The sequence below is a fragment of the Rattus rattus genome, chromosome 14 (assembly GCF_011064425.1).
Source record: "Rattus rattus isolate New Zealand chromosome 14, Rrattus_CSIRO_v1, whole genome shotgun sequence".
Taxonomy (NCBI): domain Eukaryota; kingdom Metazoa; phylum Chordata; class Mammalia; order Rodentia; family Muridae; genus Rattus; species Rattus rattus.
In genome coordinates, this window is record NC_046167.1 from 25,836,720 (window position 1) to 25,853,321 (window position 16,602).

Sequence of the window (16,602 nt, forward strand, 5' to 3'; positions counted from 1 at the left end):
CCTTCCACTGAGTGGACTACATGAGCTCCGAGGTTCTGCCGAGGGGGCATGACCTTCTTTAATCCATCTTTCACAGTGACAAAGGTGACTGTCTAGATCCTCTGAGGATGCAGCATCACCAAAAGAAGTCATGAGAACATTGCTGGCTTGTAGGCTCAAGCACATAAATCCATTTCCAGCTTCATTACTCGGAGTCTGCTCTTCACCATAAAAAGAGAAAGAGTCACAGAATCAAAAATTATGTAACAAACTTACAGCTTTAGCCCGATACCTGGAAATCTATCTTTCCTGTCAGAGAAATTGTGAAGAAACAGATTTAGGTAAACAGTGACCCAGAACGCTATTGAAAAAAACTCTCCACTTGCTGGAGGATGTAATTTGGCCAAGTACTACACACTTCCTCCAGTTACTGAGAAGAGAATAGAACTTCTGGTTCCATGCACATTAGTCCACAGAGGGTCCAGAAGGTGTGACGTTGTAATGAAGCTGTCTGGCTGCTTTATAGTGTTGATCAGGGAGAATTCTTTTTCAACATCAAAGCAGTTTTCCTTTTTTAAAAAATTGAAAATAGATTTCTCCTCTTTCTAAACTGTCACTCGGTAAGAACGAGCCCATGTTCAGCACAAGCACCAAGATTGTGCGAGAAGCTGGATATGTCCGAGTCTGGCATCGCTCAGACGCTGCTTGAGCTGGGGATGAACGCAGATCTCAAGGCACAGCTGCAGGCACTCGGCATCCTCATGGCCAAAGACTCTGAAGTTGGTGGTGATTGGAAATCTTTCCAGAAAATCCAAATCCGGCTAGTGCATGAGTTGGGGAACAAGTTCGGTGAGAAACGTGTAGTCTTCAGTGCACAGAGGAGGGTTTTGCCCAAGCCAACTCACAAACCAAACAAGCAAACGTGCCCAGAAGCTGCACACCACCAGCAGGGCAGGAAGCCACCCTTGAGGACTTGGTCTTTACAAGCGAAATTGTGCGTAAGAGGATCTGTGTGAAACTGGATGGCGGCTGTCTCGTAAAGGTTCACTTAGACAGAGCACAGCAGAACATTGTGGAACATAGGGTCAAACCTTTTTCTGCTGTGTGTCAGAAGCTCCCAGGGAAGGATGCTGATTTTGAATCCCCAGGGTTTCACTTGTAAAGAAACTGGCTGGATAAAGACTCCTCTGTCTCCCTTCAGAAAAGATCAGGCCTCCAAGAGGTGACGACCTAGTAAAGCAAAGTACAGTAAGACAAGGCAGAAATCGCAACATCTGAGCTGGACAAGGCAACCCAACAGGAAGAAAAGTGAGTCCCAGGAGCAGGCAAAAGTGTCAGAGTCACACTGTTAGGGGTCCCACGAAACCATGAGGCTAACAGCCACAACATACACACAGAGGACTTAGCGCAGACCTCCGCAAACTCCATGCTTGCTGCTTCGGTCTCTGTGAGCCCATATGAGCCCTGCTTAGTTGATTCAGTGGGCCATGTTCTCCTAGTGTCCTCTGTCCCCTCTTAATTCAACTACAGTCTTTCCTCCTCTTCTGCAGAGTTTCCCAAGCTCCGAGGGGAGGGACCAGATGGAGACCGCCAGTTTAGATGATCTCGCGACATAATGTCTGACTAGGTCTCTGCACCCACTCCCACGTGCTTCTGGAAAAAGCCTCTTTGATGACTGCTGGACAAGGGACAGACCTATGAGTATAGCAGAAAATTTTTTCAAGTTTATCACTGTGAAAAAAATACTTGACGAAAATAACTTAATGGAGGGAAGATTGATTTGGGATCATGGTTTTAGATGTCTCAGTCTCTATTTATCTCCCTCTACTGCTTTCTCGGGTCTGCGACAAGGCAAAAATATGAGTGGAAAACTATTAACCTCATGATGATCAGAGGTGTGTGTGTGTGTGTGTGTGTGTGTGTGTGTGTGTGTGTGTGTGTGTGTGTGTGTAATTGGGGTGTAGATGATGGGTTAAGATACAAACTTTTACGGTTATACTCCAGTGGCCCAGTTCCTCCAACTAGTTCCTACCTCCTAGTAGCCCATTAGCTCTGAACTTATCAATGAAACTAGCATCCTAGTGATCTAATCATCTCTCAAACAATGCTACCAGCTGGGGACCAGCCATTCACATTAGCCTTGTGGGGAGACACCCTGTTCTAGTTTGATTTTCCGTTGCTGTGATGAAATATTCTGACCAAAAGCACCTTGGTGATGAAAGAATTTATTTGACTTACACCGCCAGGTCATAATTCATCATGGAGGGAAGTCAGGGCAAGAACCTTGGAAGAATACTGCTTACTGGTTAACACTTTGGCTTGCTCTTAGGCTCATTCCAAGCTAGCTTTCTTATTCCACCTGCCAAGCTCCTACATCAATTAGCAATCAAGCTGGGAGGTGGTGGCGCACACTTTTAATCCCAGCCCTTGGGAGGCAGAGGCAGGTGGAGCTCTGTGAATTGAGGCCAGCCTGGTTTACAGAGTGAGTTCCAGGACAGCCAGGGCTTTACACAGAGCAACCTTGTCTCAAAAAAACAAAAAACTAGCAATCAAGGTAATGCCCCTATAGACACATTACTGGCCAGTCTGGCAATTTTTCAATTGTTCCCTCTTCCCGGGTGACTCTAGGTTGTGTCAAGTTTGCAGTAAAAACTAGGACATGCTCTATGTGCAAACCATAACAATCTTCACTTCTAAGTCAGAGGTTTATTTTAAAAAGACGAGACTTTGCAGCTTGCTTCCGTACCTTTCTAGCACTAACATGGATTCAGTAGAATGAAGCAGAAGAGAGGGATAGGAGATGTAGATTAAAAGATTTGAGTTGTAGGTCATAGGATCTATTGCAAGAGAGAGCTTCACCTAGGCAACCTCTTTCCTGTCCACTGACAGTAGGGACAAGACTTTCTCAAAGCCCATTGGAGTCCGAGATGACACTTAGTAATACATCTGGAACATTCCTGGAAGGGGTGTGTGCATGCGTGTGCAACTGTGTATGTGTGTGTTTGTGTGTGTGTGTGTGTGTAACAGCAGTGATATCCCAAAGTATCTTCCAAATTCTAAGATTTTTGTTTCATATGAGAGAAAACTTTCCTTCAGAGGTTGTAGAAGATACAAGTGGACTGGAATGGAGATACATGTATACATTTGTGTGGACTGGAATAGAGATACATGTATACATTTGTGTGCTTGTACCTGCTTCAGTGCTAGAGAAGGAGCAGTGTGCAAGGGGGTAAGAAAACACGAAGGAGCAGAGAGTGATAGAAGAGGGGGTTGGTAGAGAATGGAGCTTAGGTGACGCTTCGAAGCACAATGGCTCTCTCAATCCTCCTGCCTCAGTCAGTTCATTCTGTGCATGCACCTGCACAGAGTCCAGCAACCGTCTCTTTTTGGATAATGGTCATGGATATTGGTACCACTGATGAAATGAAATGGGAAGGGATGGTTGATATACAGTTCCCAGTGGTTCCATCACATAAATATTACAGGAGACCATCATTTGGGCCTCAACAGATGAGAATGAAAGTGTGTCACTCATGCTAGAGTTCTACATCAGCAAACTAAGCTGTTTATCTAACCTTCCCAGAAGCCAGGAGAAGTGAGAGAGGACAGTCAAACTCCCCATGGACAGTTGTTAAGGTGATGAGACCCCATTCTTTCTAATCCTTATACAGAAGAAGTGACCTGAAGAGCAACTATCCCATCACTGCTCCCCGATTCACAAGAGCAGTAACTTTGAAATAACTGACACCATGTTCTTTATTTCTTATTTCTCCAGTCTTTGTCTGCCTCCTTGGGATCCTTACCCTGTGATATGGAATACTGCATTGTCCACTTCGCGAGGTGAAAAAAAAAGATATCGAAAGGGAATTGTTGTAATTTGCCCTTTGACACTCCTTATAGCAAAGGGTCCATGAAGAGGAGGGTTATGATAGCTATTCTTGGTTATCAACTTGACTACATCTGTAATTAGCTAAAACCCAAATGGCTGGGCACAACTGTGAAAGAGTTTTACTTAATTAAATCATTTGAAGTGGGAAGTCCCAGTTATAATCCAGATTTTTTTTTTTTTTTGACCAGGGTTTCTTTGTGTAGTCCTGGCCAACCTTGAACTCCCTCTGTAGATTGCAAACTCTGATATTTGTCTGGTGCTTCTTTCTCTGTGCTGAGATTAAACGCGAGCGCCACTGCCGCCTGGCCCCATAATCCAGACCTTCGAGGTGGGAAGACCCACCTTTAATCTGGTGCACACCTTCTGCTGGCTGCCTATATAAAGGTCACGGAGCTAGCGTTCCTTTGCCTGCTTCCTCCTCCAGGTTGTCCTCTGACCTCCACCGTGTGCTGTGGCTTGTATACACACACACACACACACACACACACACACACACACACACACACACACAAACACAATTTTAAAAACACATTTAAAAAACAGAATTGTGAAAATGCCTTTGAGCATTTGTCTGTAATTTTTTAGATAAAGGCTCATTTTATTTTTAATTAATTTTTTTAATATTGGCAAAAGGAATTCTAGGTTTCATTATGACATAATTTGCTTTTGTTTCTGTCTTCATGTTATGTGTGCTCCGTGACATCTCCCTCACTCCTTTAGCGCCTTTTCTTTCTAGTTTTATGACCTATGCTTACATGTATGTGTGTGCGCCTCATGCATAGCTGGTGCCTTAGGAAGTCAGAAAAGCCATTGGATTCCCTGGAACTAGATACGGATGCTTGTGAATCACCATGTGAGTGCTGGGGACAGAATCTGGGTCCTCTGCAAGAGCAGCAAATGCTTTTAACAGCTGAGCCATCTCTCTAGATCTAACTGCATTGTTATTCTTGCCTGTGTCTATGTGCACAATGGTGTGCTATTGCATTCAGCAGCTGGAAGAAGGTAACAGGTCTCCCAAAACTGCAATTACAGAGAGTTGCAAGCTGGCTTGCAGGTCCTGGGTCTTACAGCAGGGTTCTTTGGAAGAGCAGCCAGTGTTTATAACCATTGAGCCATCCCTCTAGCCACAACCACTTTTGATATCTGCATAACCACTTGTTTTTCTAAGTAATTTTGAAATACTTTACTTTGTGGCGAGATCGGTATTTAGTTCCTGCATTTAACAACAGCAAGCCATTGGCTATCTTTGGTTCCTTTTCCCACAACTGCACTAATCTCTGGGGACACATTCCCTGAAGTGGATTCCAGGCTCGATGTTAGATATACCCCAATGGCTTCTTTATATGTATTTATAACACTTGTTTCATGGGAAAATGAATTCTTAGTCTTTCGAACAGACTTCTACACAGATAAAAATCATCTCTCGCTGCTGCTTTAAAATTTTGCCAGTGGTTATTTGGTGTTCGTGTTGTACAGATCTGTATTTATGAGTGTAGACATACTAAGATTCTCGGTGTTCTTAGGATCTGTTCTGTGTTCTCAGCTTTGGAGAGCTATGTTATTGCACCCAGAGCGCAGGGTTTCTGCTCTCCTGTTCCCAGGCCATTCTCAACCTGCAGCGAGCATTTACAAAGGCATCTAGCTGCATCTGTTGCTTGGGTGGAGGAGCATGGGAGGGAGGCAGTGTCTGCACTACTGTCTTTCTCTAGAACACTCCTGTAGGCGGAAGGAGTAGGAAGCGTTGTCAAGGCTGAGAAGCAGGACACAGCTGCTTCTGAGAGCTCTCTAAGGAGTTGGGAGGTCTCCTGTGGGCTGCCGTCTGTCCTCTCCCAGGTGAAGCCACTGGTTAGATCTATTGCTAATGGAAGTTCTCTAGAGGAGCAGAGATGGGGTTTTCTCACTGGAGCTGGCTGCTGACTCTCAGACACTTTCAAAAGTCAGCTGGGCTGCCAGCAATGCGTCCAGAAAGAGATCGCAGGGGGAAAGGAACCAATGGCTGCCCGATTCCTCCCTTCATTCCTCTTTTCCTTCCCTCCATCTCCTAGATACCCCCAGTTGGAAAAACAAAACAAAAAAATCCCTCTTTCCTAACTTTTTTTTTTTTTAGATGATGGATTTTATGTAGACCAGGCTGGCCTTGAAATCACTATGTACCCAAGGATGACCTTGAAATCACAGTCCTCCTACATCCTGGGTGCTGAGATTATAGGTGTGTATGTGCCACCCTTCCCGGTGTGTCCGAGCACTGTATTCAAGCTCAGCTCAGGCACAGTGACACCCAGAATGTGGGCATCCACTCTTATATAATCCAGCATAGGATCTAGAGAACGTTTTTTGTTTTTCTCTGCAGCTTTGCCCACTGTCCTCAAAACCAAAGGCTTATTTATCATTAACCAAACAGCAACAACCACAGCAACAACAACAAATACTAAAGATGCTAGGGGAGAAGGAGTCCTTCTACACTGCAGGGAAAGGGGGAGGGGGAGAGTGTTCGTGTCTGCAGCTGTTAAGAAAATCAGAATGGAGTTTCCTCAGAAAACTAAAAATAGAATGACCATTTGATCCAGCTATACCATTCCTGGGAATATACTCAAAAGACTCTTAAGTCAGCATATCACAGGGATTCTTGCAAATTCATGTTTATCTTGGCTCTGTTCACAACAGCTAACCTAGGAGCCCATCAGCAAGTGAACAAATAAAATGTAGTATGAGTTTGAATGCGCGCGCGCACTCACACACACACACACACACACACACACACACACACACACACAGAGTTTTATACAGTCATCAAGAGGAACAAAATGCTATTTCTTGGAAATGGATAGAAGTCAAATAAGCTAGATTCAGAAAGACAAATAATTTTTTTCTCCTGTAGAATATGTGTGACACACACACACACATACACACACACACACATGCACACCATGAAAGTTGTAAGTGGACTATTTAGGAAAAGGAAGGAAATAAACAGGAAGTGGGGAGGAGGATAGGAGAATATGGGAATAAATATGGTCAAAGAACATGATATTACTGAACACGAATGTCACTACTGAACCTATTTTTGTACACTAAATATACACTAGTAAAAAATTAAAATGGGTAGGGCGGTATCTCAGTAGTACAGTGCCTATCTAGTTTATTAAAGATGCCAGGTTCTATCCTCAATGTACATGTAATCCTAACAGTTGGAATCCGTAAGCAGGAGGGTCAGGAGTTAGTTCACGGTCAGCCTGGGTTACATGAGGCTCTGTCTCAAAAGCACTCCTGCCCTGCCTTCCCCCACCCCTTTCAAACACCAGTTGTTGTTTTTTTTTTTTCCTTCTGTGAAAATTGTATCAGTCAGGCGCTCCTGTCTCTAAAGGAGAGTGATGACTGAGAACTCAGCTGGACAAAGAACAGGGGCCCAGGTGAATAGCCACACTCGATGAATGAAGAGAGACCCAGGTACCAAGTCTGTCCTTTTACATCCTCTAAGGTGCACTAAGGAGAAGGGAACACGTTCCTCCCCTCTGGAGTGGCCTGGATGTGGGTTATTGCTGCAGTTTGAAAGATGTCAGCCAGGGACAGTGGCGTATGCCTTTAATCCCAGCACTTGAGATCCAGACTCAGGCAGGGAGAGCTCCGTGAGTCTGAGGCCAGCCTAGTCTTCAAAGCAAGTTCCAGGGCTACACAGAGAAACCCTGTCTCAAAAAACAACAACAATAAAAATAGAGGGACAGGGGTAAAGGGAGAGGCATGTGGGGGCTGGGAGGAGGGGGAGGAGCATCTCCCATAAGCTCATGTCTGTGAACACTTGCTCCTCAGACGGTGGCACTGTTTGGGAAGGTTATGGACATTTTAGGAGCTGGATGAAATTTATTGCCCAGGGAAGCTTTGATGCTTCATCACCCGGCCTACCTTCCTGTTCTCTCTCCAGTTCTTGTGAACGGGTGAAATATGATCATTGTGCTTCCTGCCTGGCAGACTACTGGTCTCGTGCTCCTGCTGCTAGGATGGACTGTATCCCCACTGGAGCAGTGAGCCCAGACAAGCTCATTCTCCCAGAACATTCTCCTTGTCAGGACATTTTTAACATCATAGCTGAAATGTAACTATTGCAGCTGTCCACCACTGAAGTGAGAATACACACAGGAATCACTCGGACCTGAGGAAAACATTCCCATAAAAAGATATACTGAACTTGCACTTGAGAGCACAAAGTTAGTACAATTAGTGGGGGATTGATTAGAAAGCTCCTCCCACAACAGTACTTTCTTTTTTTTTTTTAAGATTTATTTATTATATATGAATACACTGTAGCTGTCTTCAGACACACCAGAAGAGAGCATCGAATCTCATTACAGATGGTTGTGAGCCACCATGTGGGTGCTGGGATTTGAACTCAGGACCTCAGAAAGAGCAGTCGGTGCTCTTAACCACTGAGCCATCTCTCCAGCCCCACAACAGTACTTTCTTGTTTTTGTTTTTGTTTTTGCTTTTGTTTTGAGGTTACTCAGACTATTTACTCTCACCGGACACTAGGGACCACAAATAAGAATGAACATGTGGTGTTTGTCTTTCTGGATCTAGATTTCCTTGCTCTAATCTTTTCTAGTTCCATTCATTTTACCTGCAAATTTTCCTGATTTTATTTTTCTTTATGATAAACAACATTCCACGGTGTCTTTGTACTATACTTTGATTATCCATTCGTCAGTTGGAGGAAGTTTAAATTGTTTCCACCTCTGGCTGTTATAAATAGAGCAACAGTGGATACAGCTGAGCACCCTGAGGAGAAGGGTGCTGAGTCTTCTCAATGATCTTCACAGAAGGAGCCACAAACGACCCTGAAAAATGGAAGTAATCTTTAGGAAAAAAACGATACCGGATTTCAAGCTATGTTACAGAGCTATCCTAATACAAACAGCATGGCACTGGTACAAAACCAGAAAACACAAATCAATGGAACAAAATAGAAGACCCAGAAGTGAGGGTGTGTAACTGCACACATGGACATAAAAGATACACACTGGAGAAGAAATAGAATCTTCAACCCATGGTACTGGGAAAGCTGGATTTCTACGGGTCGGAGAATGAAATTAGACCCACTATCTATAATGCTGCACAAAAGGCAATAAAGTGAAACTTGAAACGTTGAAATCGTTAGAAGAAATCACGGGTGTAGTGCTCTACAGAATATAGCCCCAGGAAAGAATGTTCTGAAGTAGGACTCCACTCACTCAGGAATTAAAGCCAGCGGTTGACAGACGAACCTCAAAAACAAGCAAACGAACAAAGGCTACGGTGCAGGGAAGGAAACAAACAAAGAGAATGCGGCAGTCTTTGCCTCTTTGCCATCCATACATCTGAGAGAGGATTAATAGCCAGAATACACAAAGAATTCAAGACACAGGGTCAAGAAAACAAGAGCCTAATTTAAAGAACGGGCTAAAGAACTCTGAACAGAGTTCTCAAAAGAAGATATAGAAAAAATGGCTATGAAATACCTCAAAAAGTCTCCAACATCCTTAGCTGCTAAAGTTTCATCCTACCCCACTCTTAATGGCTAAGGTAAGGGAAAAAAACCCTGAAAGCAAAGCTGGCAGGATATGGGGAGATGGGAGCCCCATTCATTGTTAGTAGCACTGGTCCAGTCAATATAGAAATCATTATGGTCCATTCTAAAAGGCTAAAGGTAGAGATACCATATGACCTAGCTATGCCAAGTAAAGCGCTAGAGTGATGTATATGCCCAGCACTTGGTAGGCTGCTGCAGGGGGATTACTATGAGCTTGAGGCTAGGATGGGCTACTACAACTAAAATCTAAACTAAAACAAACAGAGGGAGAACTGGCCCATGCCAACTAACCAGAACACAGTAAGGGCCAGCACAAACACCGGCCATTGCCTCTGCCTCCATAGCTCTGCCTTCCTGGATCTCTCTCTCTCTCTCTTCTATGGCAACTCCTTTGCTACCAGCATGCACCTCAGTGGCCCACAGTACTTGATGGAGATCCTACCTGGGCAACTAGAAAGTCTGAACAGGGCAGATTGGGTAAAGTTGCATCCTCTGGGATAGACTGACCATACTATCTACCTCTAGGAAATGCCTAAGTCTATTCTGCTCTCTAAGAGGCAGAGCTCAGGTTTGTGTTCCCGAATTACTCCTGTGGTGGTTAATCGGGTTTGCCAATCTGATTGAAGAGACACAACACCCGTGGATGAGTATTTCTAGGAAGGATTATCCTGGCAAGGGAGGGGAGGAAGATCTTCTCCCAGAGAGGTGGGCAGGACCTTCTAGGCAGCAGCCTACCTGTAAGGAGGTTTGAGGAAAAAGCTACCACTTCTGCCTGCCCACTTTTGATCTTTCCAGGTGAGCGCATCTACTGTGTTGCCATGGCTGCTGCTGCTCTTTGCTGAGATCTGGACTCAGTTTCTTTGTCCTTTCAGTGTAAACGGAAGATCATTGGCTCTCCGGGAACACTCCAGTCTTTAAGTGTCATGCTTGGACTGCTGAGACATCCAGTCTTGGGGGCCTAGGGACCAAACAGCTACTTCATTCTTTGCCCCTCAGCACATAGGCAGCCACTGTTACACTACCCAAATTGTGTTAGATAATCTAATAAATCTCCTTTGTAATAATGTTTATTCTATAGATTCTGTTCCTCTGGAGAACCCTAATTCCCTCCTGCTCGTCTACTAGAAAGAGCGTTCAGTGCGTGCCTGGGTCTGTGTGCTCTCTCTCAGTGGTTAGCTCTGCGTGGTACCCAGGACCCTGAACAGGCTAGAACAGGTGATGGTGTGGAGAGAGGTGGCTCTCCAGTCCTCATCCCGAGACACCTATCGCTGAGTAGCAGGGAAATACACACCTACGATGAGCAGAGCTCCCTGCCACTGAGATACAAAGACAAATGATTATTCCTGATCCCCAAAAATGAAAAGTCAACCAGAGGACACAGTCCAGACAAGGAGACAGGACAGCCAGAGCAAAAAGCACATAGTAAACCACAGGTGGGAGCCAAGAGACTGGAGATAATGTCTCACCCTGCTGTAAATATTTAATAAAATCATACTTAGATTCCTCAACAACCACATGTATAATTTTAATATTATAATCCTTGTTTCTCAGGATGAGGAAGCAAAGAAGTCAAGAACTTTGCCCAGAGTCACATACCTCTTAAGTAGTGATACCATCACAGAAATCCAGGAACTGATGCTCCAGAAGGGGATTTGGAAGGGATGGAGGTCACCGTGGGTGACTTGAGAGTTGAGAATGCTTTTTTGTTCATTCGTTTATTTATGACAAACGTTCCACAACTTCTGCTGGTCAGAAACTCTTTGAGACGATGCCTTTGGCTCTTTGTCAGTCAGAGAACAGCATCATTTGACTCACCCATACTTTGAATGGCCCTGCAGATAGCTTAAGTTTCAAACTGGCCATTAAACCTGACTGTGACCTTGTCAACTTTGGCTACATTCATCAGGAAGGCCTTTAGTACCAGTGAAATGGAGCTGCCTTGGTTTTTTTTGGGGGGGGGCATTTCTGTGACACAAACTCGATGGTGTCATTCTGTATGCTGTTTCTGCACCTGCTTTCACAAGTCCAGAAAGATCACAGAAAGGGGAGAGTGATTGTATGTATGTATGTATGTATGTATGTATGTATGTATGTATGTATGTATGTATTTTAAATTATGTATATTTGTGTGTATATCTGTGTTGGTTATATGCACCTCAATGCAGTTTCTGTGGAGATGAGAGGCATTGAATTTCCTGGAGCTAGATTTGCGGGCAGTTGTAAGCTCCCTAGCTTGGATTCTGGGAGTTGAACTTGGGTACTTTCTGAGAGCAGCAAATGCATCTCTCTAGCCCTAAGAATGATTTTAAGATAGGTGATGCAGTGGATAAGGTGCTCTGTCGCAGAGCTTGGAAGCCTTGAATGTGACTGTAATGAGTGTGGACTGAAGCTATCACTCCTATGGGGTTTTGAGAATCCCTGAAATGTTGTCCACTGATGGGTGTGCGTGTGAACGATGTATCAGAGAGGACAGAGTCTGACAGACTTGGGCAGAAGGCAGTGTGACCAAGGATAATGTTCCCAGGATGGAGAGGCTTATGAGAGAGTGAGGCGGAGAGGTGGGGGAGGACTCCACAGTTTCTAATCTGGTGACAGCGGAGACAGGACACACAGGCATGCATGGAAGAGTTTGTGCACAAATACATACACAAGCATACACACACACATACGCACATATCTGTGTCTCTGTCCTTGTCTGACACTGTTCAAAAGGAGGAGGAGGGGGAGAGAGGAAGAGAGATGGGGGAGGGAAGTGTAGGAGGGAGGCAGAGGGAGGAGAGAGAGGTATATTGGGGATATGTGCTCTGATTTTAGCACAAACACTGAAGGCAAGTCATGTCTTAAATGCTGAGATTTTGACAAAACTATACAGCCGCAAAGAAAATCAGACACCAGCGCTGTGAGCTGCTAATCCTGGCTATTTAAGCTCCAGTAAAACGCCTTTTGCCTGTCCATCCAGGCTTTAGGCCCTGTACTTTCCCTGTTAATCCTTTGCCACTGTCACATGGGCAGTGATAGTTATGTCTGTAGTGATGGCCCTTGCTCAGCAGCCCACCAGGAGCCCCAGGGACACATAGATCAATAACGTTTTCTTCCCTGTTTGCTGGGGTTCACTGCAGCCTGAGTCACCTGGGGATCCCTAATTGTTTAACCCTGGCTGCGTGCCTTGGTTTTTTTTTTTTTTTTTTTTTGCCAGTGCTAGCTCCCCCAGAGTCTGAACCCTGCTCCCAGTTGTCATATAGCAGAATCAGGCAGAAATTGCTGATTTGGTCCAGTTCTGCTGTGGTAGTAGGACCCCCTGCTATTAGTGTCTGCTATTAATCATCTTCTGTAGTCCACCTCACATCCTGCTGCTGCTTGGTAACCTTTCTTGTGACTTCCGTGAGTGATAGCACCATCTGCATTCCCAACCCACATTGAGACGGTTCTGTCTTTTTTGTAAATCACAGCAGCTGCAGTAGGAGAGTCCCTGGAGTGGGTTCTCAGTGGTGGTACAGTAAGTGATAAGGCTATCCCATGACAAGTGATGTGAGAGAGAGAGAGCCCCTGGTTCGAGAGCTATCAAGGACTTCAGAGTTCCCAGACAGCTGGATGTCCCTGAAGCTACCCTGGCTCTGTTGGCCTGGCCTCTGCTGAACGAGGGAACACAGACTGCAGCTTTGAGCTGGGTGCATGGGTCTGGGCAGAGGCCAGAGGGCTACGTTGAGACACCGTTGTGGTGATTTTTTTAGAAAAAATATTTTTTAATTTATTTTGTTTATTATGTATATGTGAATGCGCCCGTGTATGGTTTGGACCGGTACATATGGCACAGTGTCTCTGGAGGACAGAAGAGGGCTCTAGATGTTCTGGGGATGGAGTTATAGGCAACTGTAAGCCACGCAGTGGGGTGCTAGGAACAGAACAGGGTCCTCTGCAAGAGTACCTGTTCCTAGCTGCGTAGCTGTTCTTAGCCACAGCGTCCTCGCTGCGACCTCCGTTGTGGGGGTATTTCTTCCTAGGTGCATGCTGTATATGTTTTTGCACACTCAGAGTGATTTCACAGCTCTCTTTAGAGTGCAGACATGCCTTGGTGAATGATCCTGTTGTTACTATGGGGACCTGCGGGGAGGGGCCTCTCCAGGTCATGGAACCTCAGCCAGATGGGTTTAACTGGAGTTACAGGAATACTTCCACTGCAGGGGCTGCCTTTGTCCTGGAATAACACAGGACAGCAGTGGACCTTGGGAACCTGACTAATGATCTTCAGGTCACCATCAGAAGGCTTTTGGAAAGAGATCACATCGTACTTTGAGTTAATAATGCCTCACTTTTTCAGAAACCGGAGAAAGGGATCATACAGGTTCACGTGGGAAACATTCAACAGTGTTCATTTCAGGTGTTGTGGTGGCTACAGAGTGGGAGGGAAGACAGAGTCCTGGCCCCAAGTGGGTTTTGGTTATGGTAGAAAGTTGTAACACAAAACCAACAGGTCAAGGGACAACCTGGTCATCTGTTCCTAAGAAGGTCCAGGCCCTGAGAGTCAGGAGGGGGATAAGATGCAGAGGGCAAACACAGCAAATCTGGGAAGCCACTGAAGTCTGCTGTCAGTGGAAGCCATGGCTTTGGGCCTGACTGTGAGACACATTTTTTTTTTACCCCTGAATCTCTGGTTCCTTCTCCACTAGCTGGAGAAATTATCTCTTCAAACAGGAGAAAATGCCATGGCTGAATATTATGGAACTCCAGAACCCACCTATGTCTGTACCGAAGGCCAAGGCTAATGGCAAGACTCTCCTCCTCCTCCCTGCCTCATCTGACCAACCCCCAGATTCACCAGCATATCCGTGTGCTTCTAAAATCCACCACACACCTCACCTTCTTGATGCACCCTTTCCCATTTCTATTCCAAACCTCAACTGGCTGTAAAGAATGGAGCTTTTGGACACAAAGGCTTACTATAAGGGCGTGGATCAGTTTGTCCCTAACAACTATGGGGGCTGTGATGGGGTTTGGGGGGTGAAACATCCTATTGGCCGAAGGTAAGATGCTAGTGATGTTCCACCTACTCCTGAGAGCTTAAACGACAGAAATTAGCTTTCTCATAGATCTGGATGCTGGAAGCCAGATCGTCTCCCTTTGAGGTCCGTCTCTTTGGCATGAGGTTGGTTGTCTTTTGTGTCTTTCCCTCAGCCTTCCTCCGGGCCCCCTACGTCCTTCTAAGGACACACACCAGTTACATTGGATGGGGATCACCCTATGGATTCATGTTAACCTTTCTATCGAGACAGGGTCTCACTATGTAGCCCAACTGGCCTCAAACTTGTGGTCTTCCTGCCTTAGCCCAGAGAGCGCTAGGATTACATCACATCCGGTCTCCATTTTTTTTTTTTAAACTAGATTATCCCATAAAGACCTTGGCTCCAGTCACATCCAGGGCAGATAGAGTTTGGGGCTTCAGCATGTGTATTTGGGGGAGAGTTTATCCCATAAAATTAGGAAGCCAGCTCAGTCCTTAAAGTGAAAAGAGAAGGAAGGACCTGAGTTCAGATCCTTATACAAACCACCACCCACATCAAAACCACGTGCGATGATTCATCCCTGGAGCGGTGGGGGAGGGGAGATAGGTGGGCAGACTCGTGGAACTCATTCTGCTAACCGGGTTGAATCAGTGAGCACCCGGTTCAGTGAGAGACCTCGTCTCAAAATATAAGGGAGGGAGAAAGCCTCAGCCCTACACGAGAAGTCTGTGATAGGTGATGGCTACTGAGGTGTAGGGCACGCGGACGATGCCACCCGATGGGCACGAGACGGGGGAGGTGGAGCCTGCTTAAACCCTCAGAGATCTGAGACAGCAGGAGTGGGGCTGCTCCCTCCCTGCTCCATGCTTACTCTGAAGCACGTAATCAGGACCTTCAACTAAGGCAGTCAGTAAGTCAGGTAGCACCACACCTGGAATTCTTCCTCACGCAAATAGAGCATCACCGGCATCTTACCCTCAGCCAATAGGATGTTTCACCCCCCAAATCCCATCTGGGCCCCCAAGGTTCACATGGTCTTTGTCTACCTGGAATAAAGATGCCAAGAACTGCCTGAGACTGGTTGTATTTTTCGAACTGTATGCTCAAGAGAGGGCTCTCTTTCCTGAAGAACACATCCTTGGACCTTGGACCCGTTTGCTTGGCCAGGCTCCAACGCCAGGAACAGGCTCACAGCAGAGCACTGGTTGCTGACATAGCGGTCGCAGCCGCCTCCTCGCGGGACTCAGTATTGCGACCACCTGCTCAGTGCTGGCCGCCCACACTCCTTTATTCCTTTTCTAAGAGCATTAATACTGCCAGCACTCCCGGCTGGATCGAGCCCCGTGGAACCTATTCGTCCTTGACTCGGCTTCATCTTCTTCGGTCTGGCATACAGCAATGCCTGACGCCACAGAGGGAGGAAAAGGGCAGACTCCACGTCATTTTAGACTTTGCCCTACCTTCCCCAAGCTGGTGTACCAGCAGCGCCTGTCCAGGCACCCCACCAGGAGAGGTGGAGCATGTAGGACGCTGAGGGAGGGAGAGTCAGTTTGCTTCAGTGGTTCATGCGCTAGCAGGCAGTCCTATGCTCACGTGCACTAACTAGATATGAAGTTAGGATGAAGATGGAAGAAGTCCGGAAGGAGTTGAAGAATGAGGTGAATACGGTCTGAGCACATTGTATTCATATGTGAAATTTCCAAAAGAATAATAAAATGATGAAGTGAATCAACCTCTGGTCTCCACATATGTGCATGTGACCCCCCCACACGCGCACACGCACGCACACGTACGCACACGTGCACACACACGTGCACACACACGCACACACACGTGCACACACACGCACGTGCACACGCACACACACACACACACGCACACGCACATGCACATACTTTCTAGCATAAAAAGTTAAGCAGGTGTTAGAACTCCATCTTGTCTGAGTGTGAGGTGGGCTCAGGTTCACCTGTCACACAGTTCCTGGTCTCTGCCGACCTTTGCTTTCCCATTTTTCAGAAGTGAGGAGGAAAACCCGACGCTCCCAACAAGACTCTGACTCCAACATTCCTTAGGATCACCAACTCTGAGGTTCATTATGACATCTGTCCCTGATGAACCCAGTCCTCACAAGAAAGGACTGCCCCCTTTTAGCAAGATAACCCCTCACCTTTCAG

At 46.0% G+C, this 16,602-nt stretch overlaps 1 pseudogene; it reads left to right on the forward strand.

Annotated features, from left to right (window-relative positions):
• The first annotated feature begins 613 nt into the window (after window positions 1-613).
• Window positions 614-1,141, forward strand: LOC116883764 (annotated as a pseudogene).
• Window positions 1,142-16,602: the final 15,461 nt, after the last annotated feature.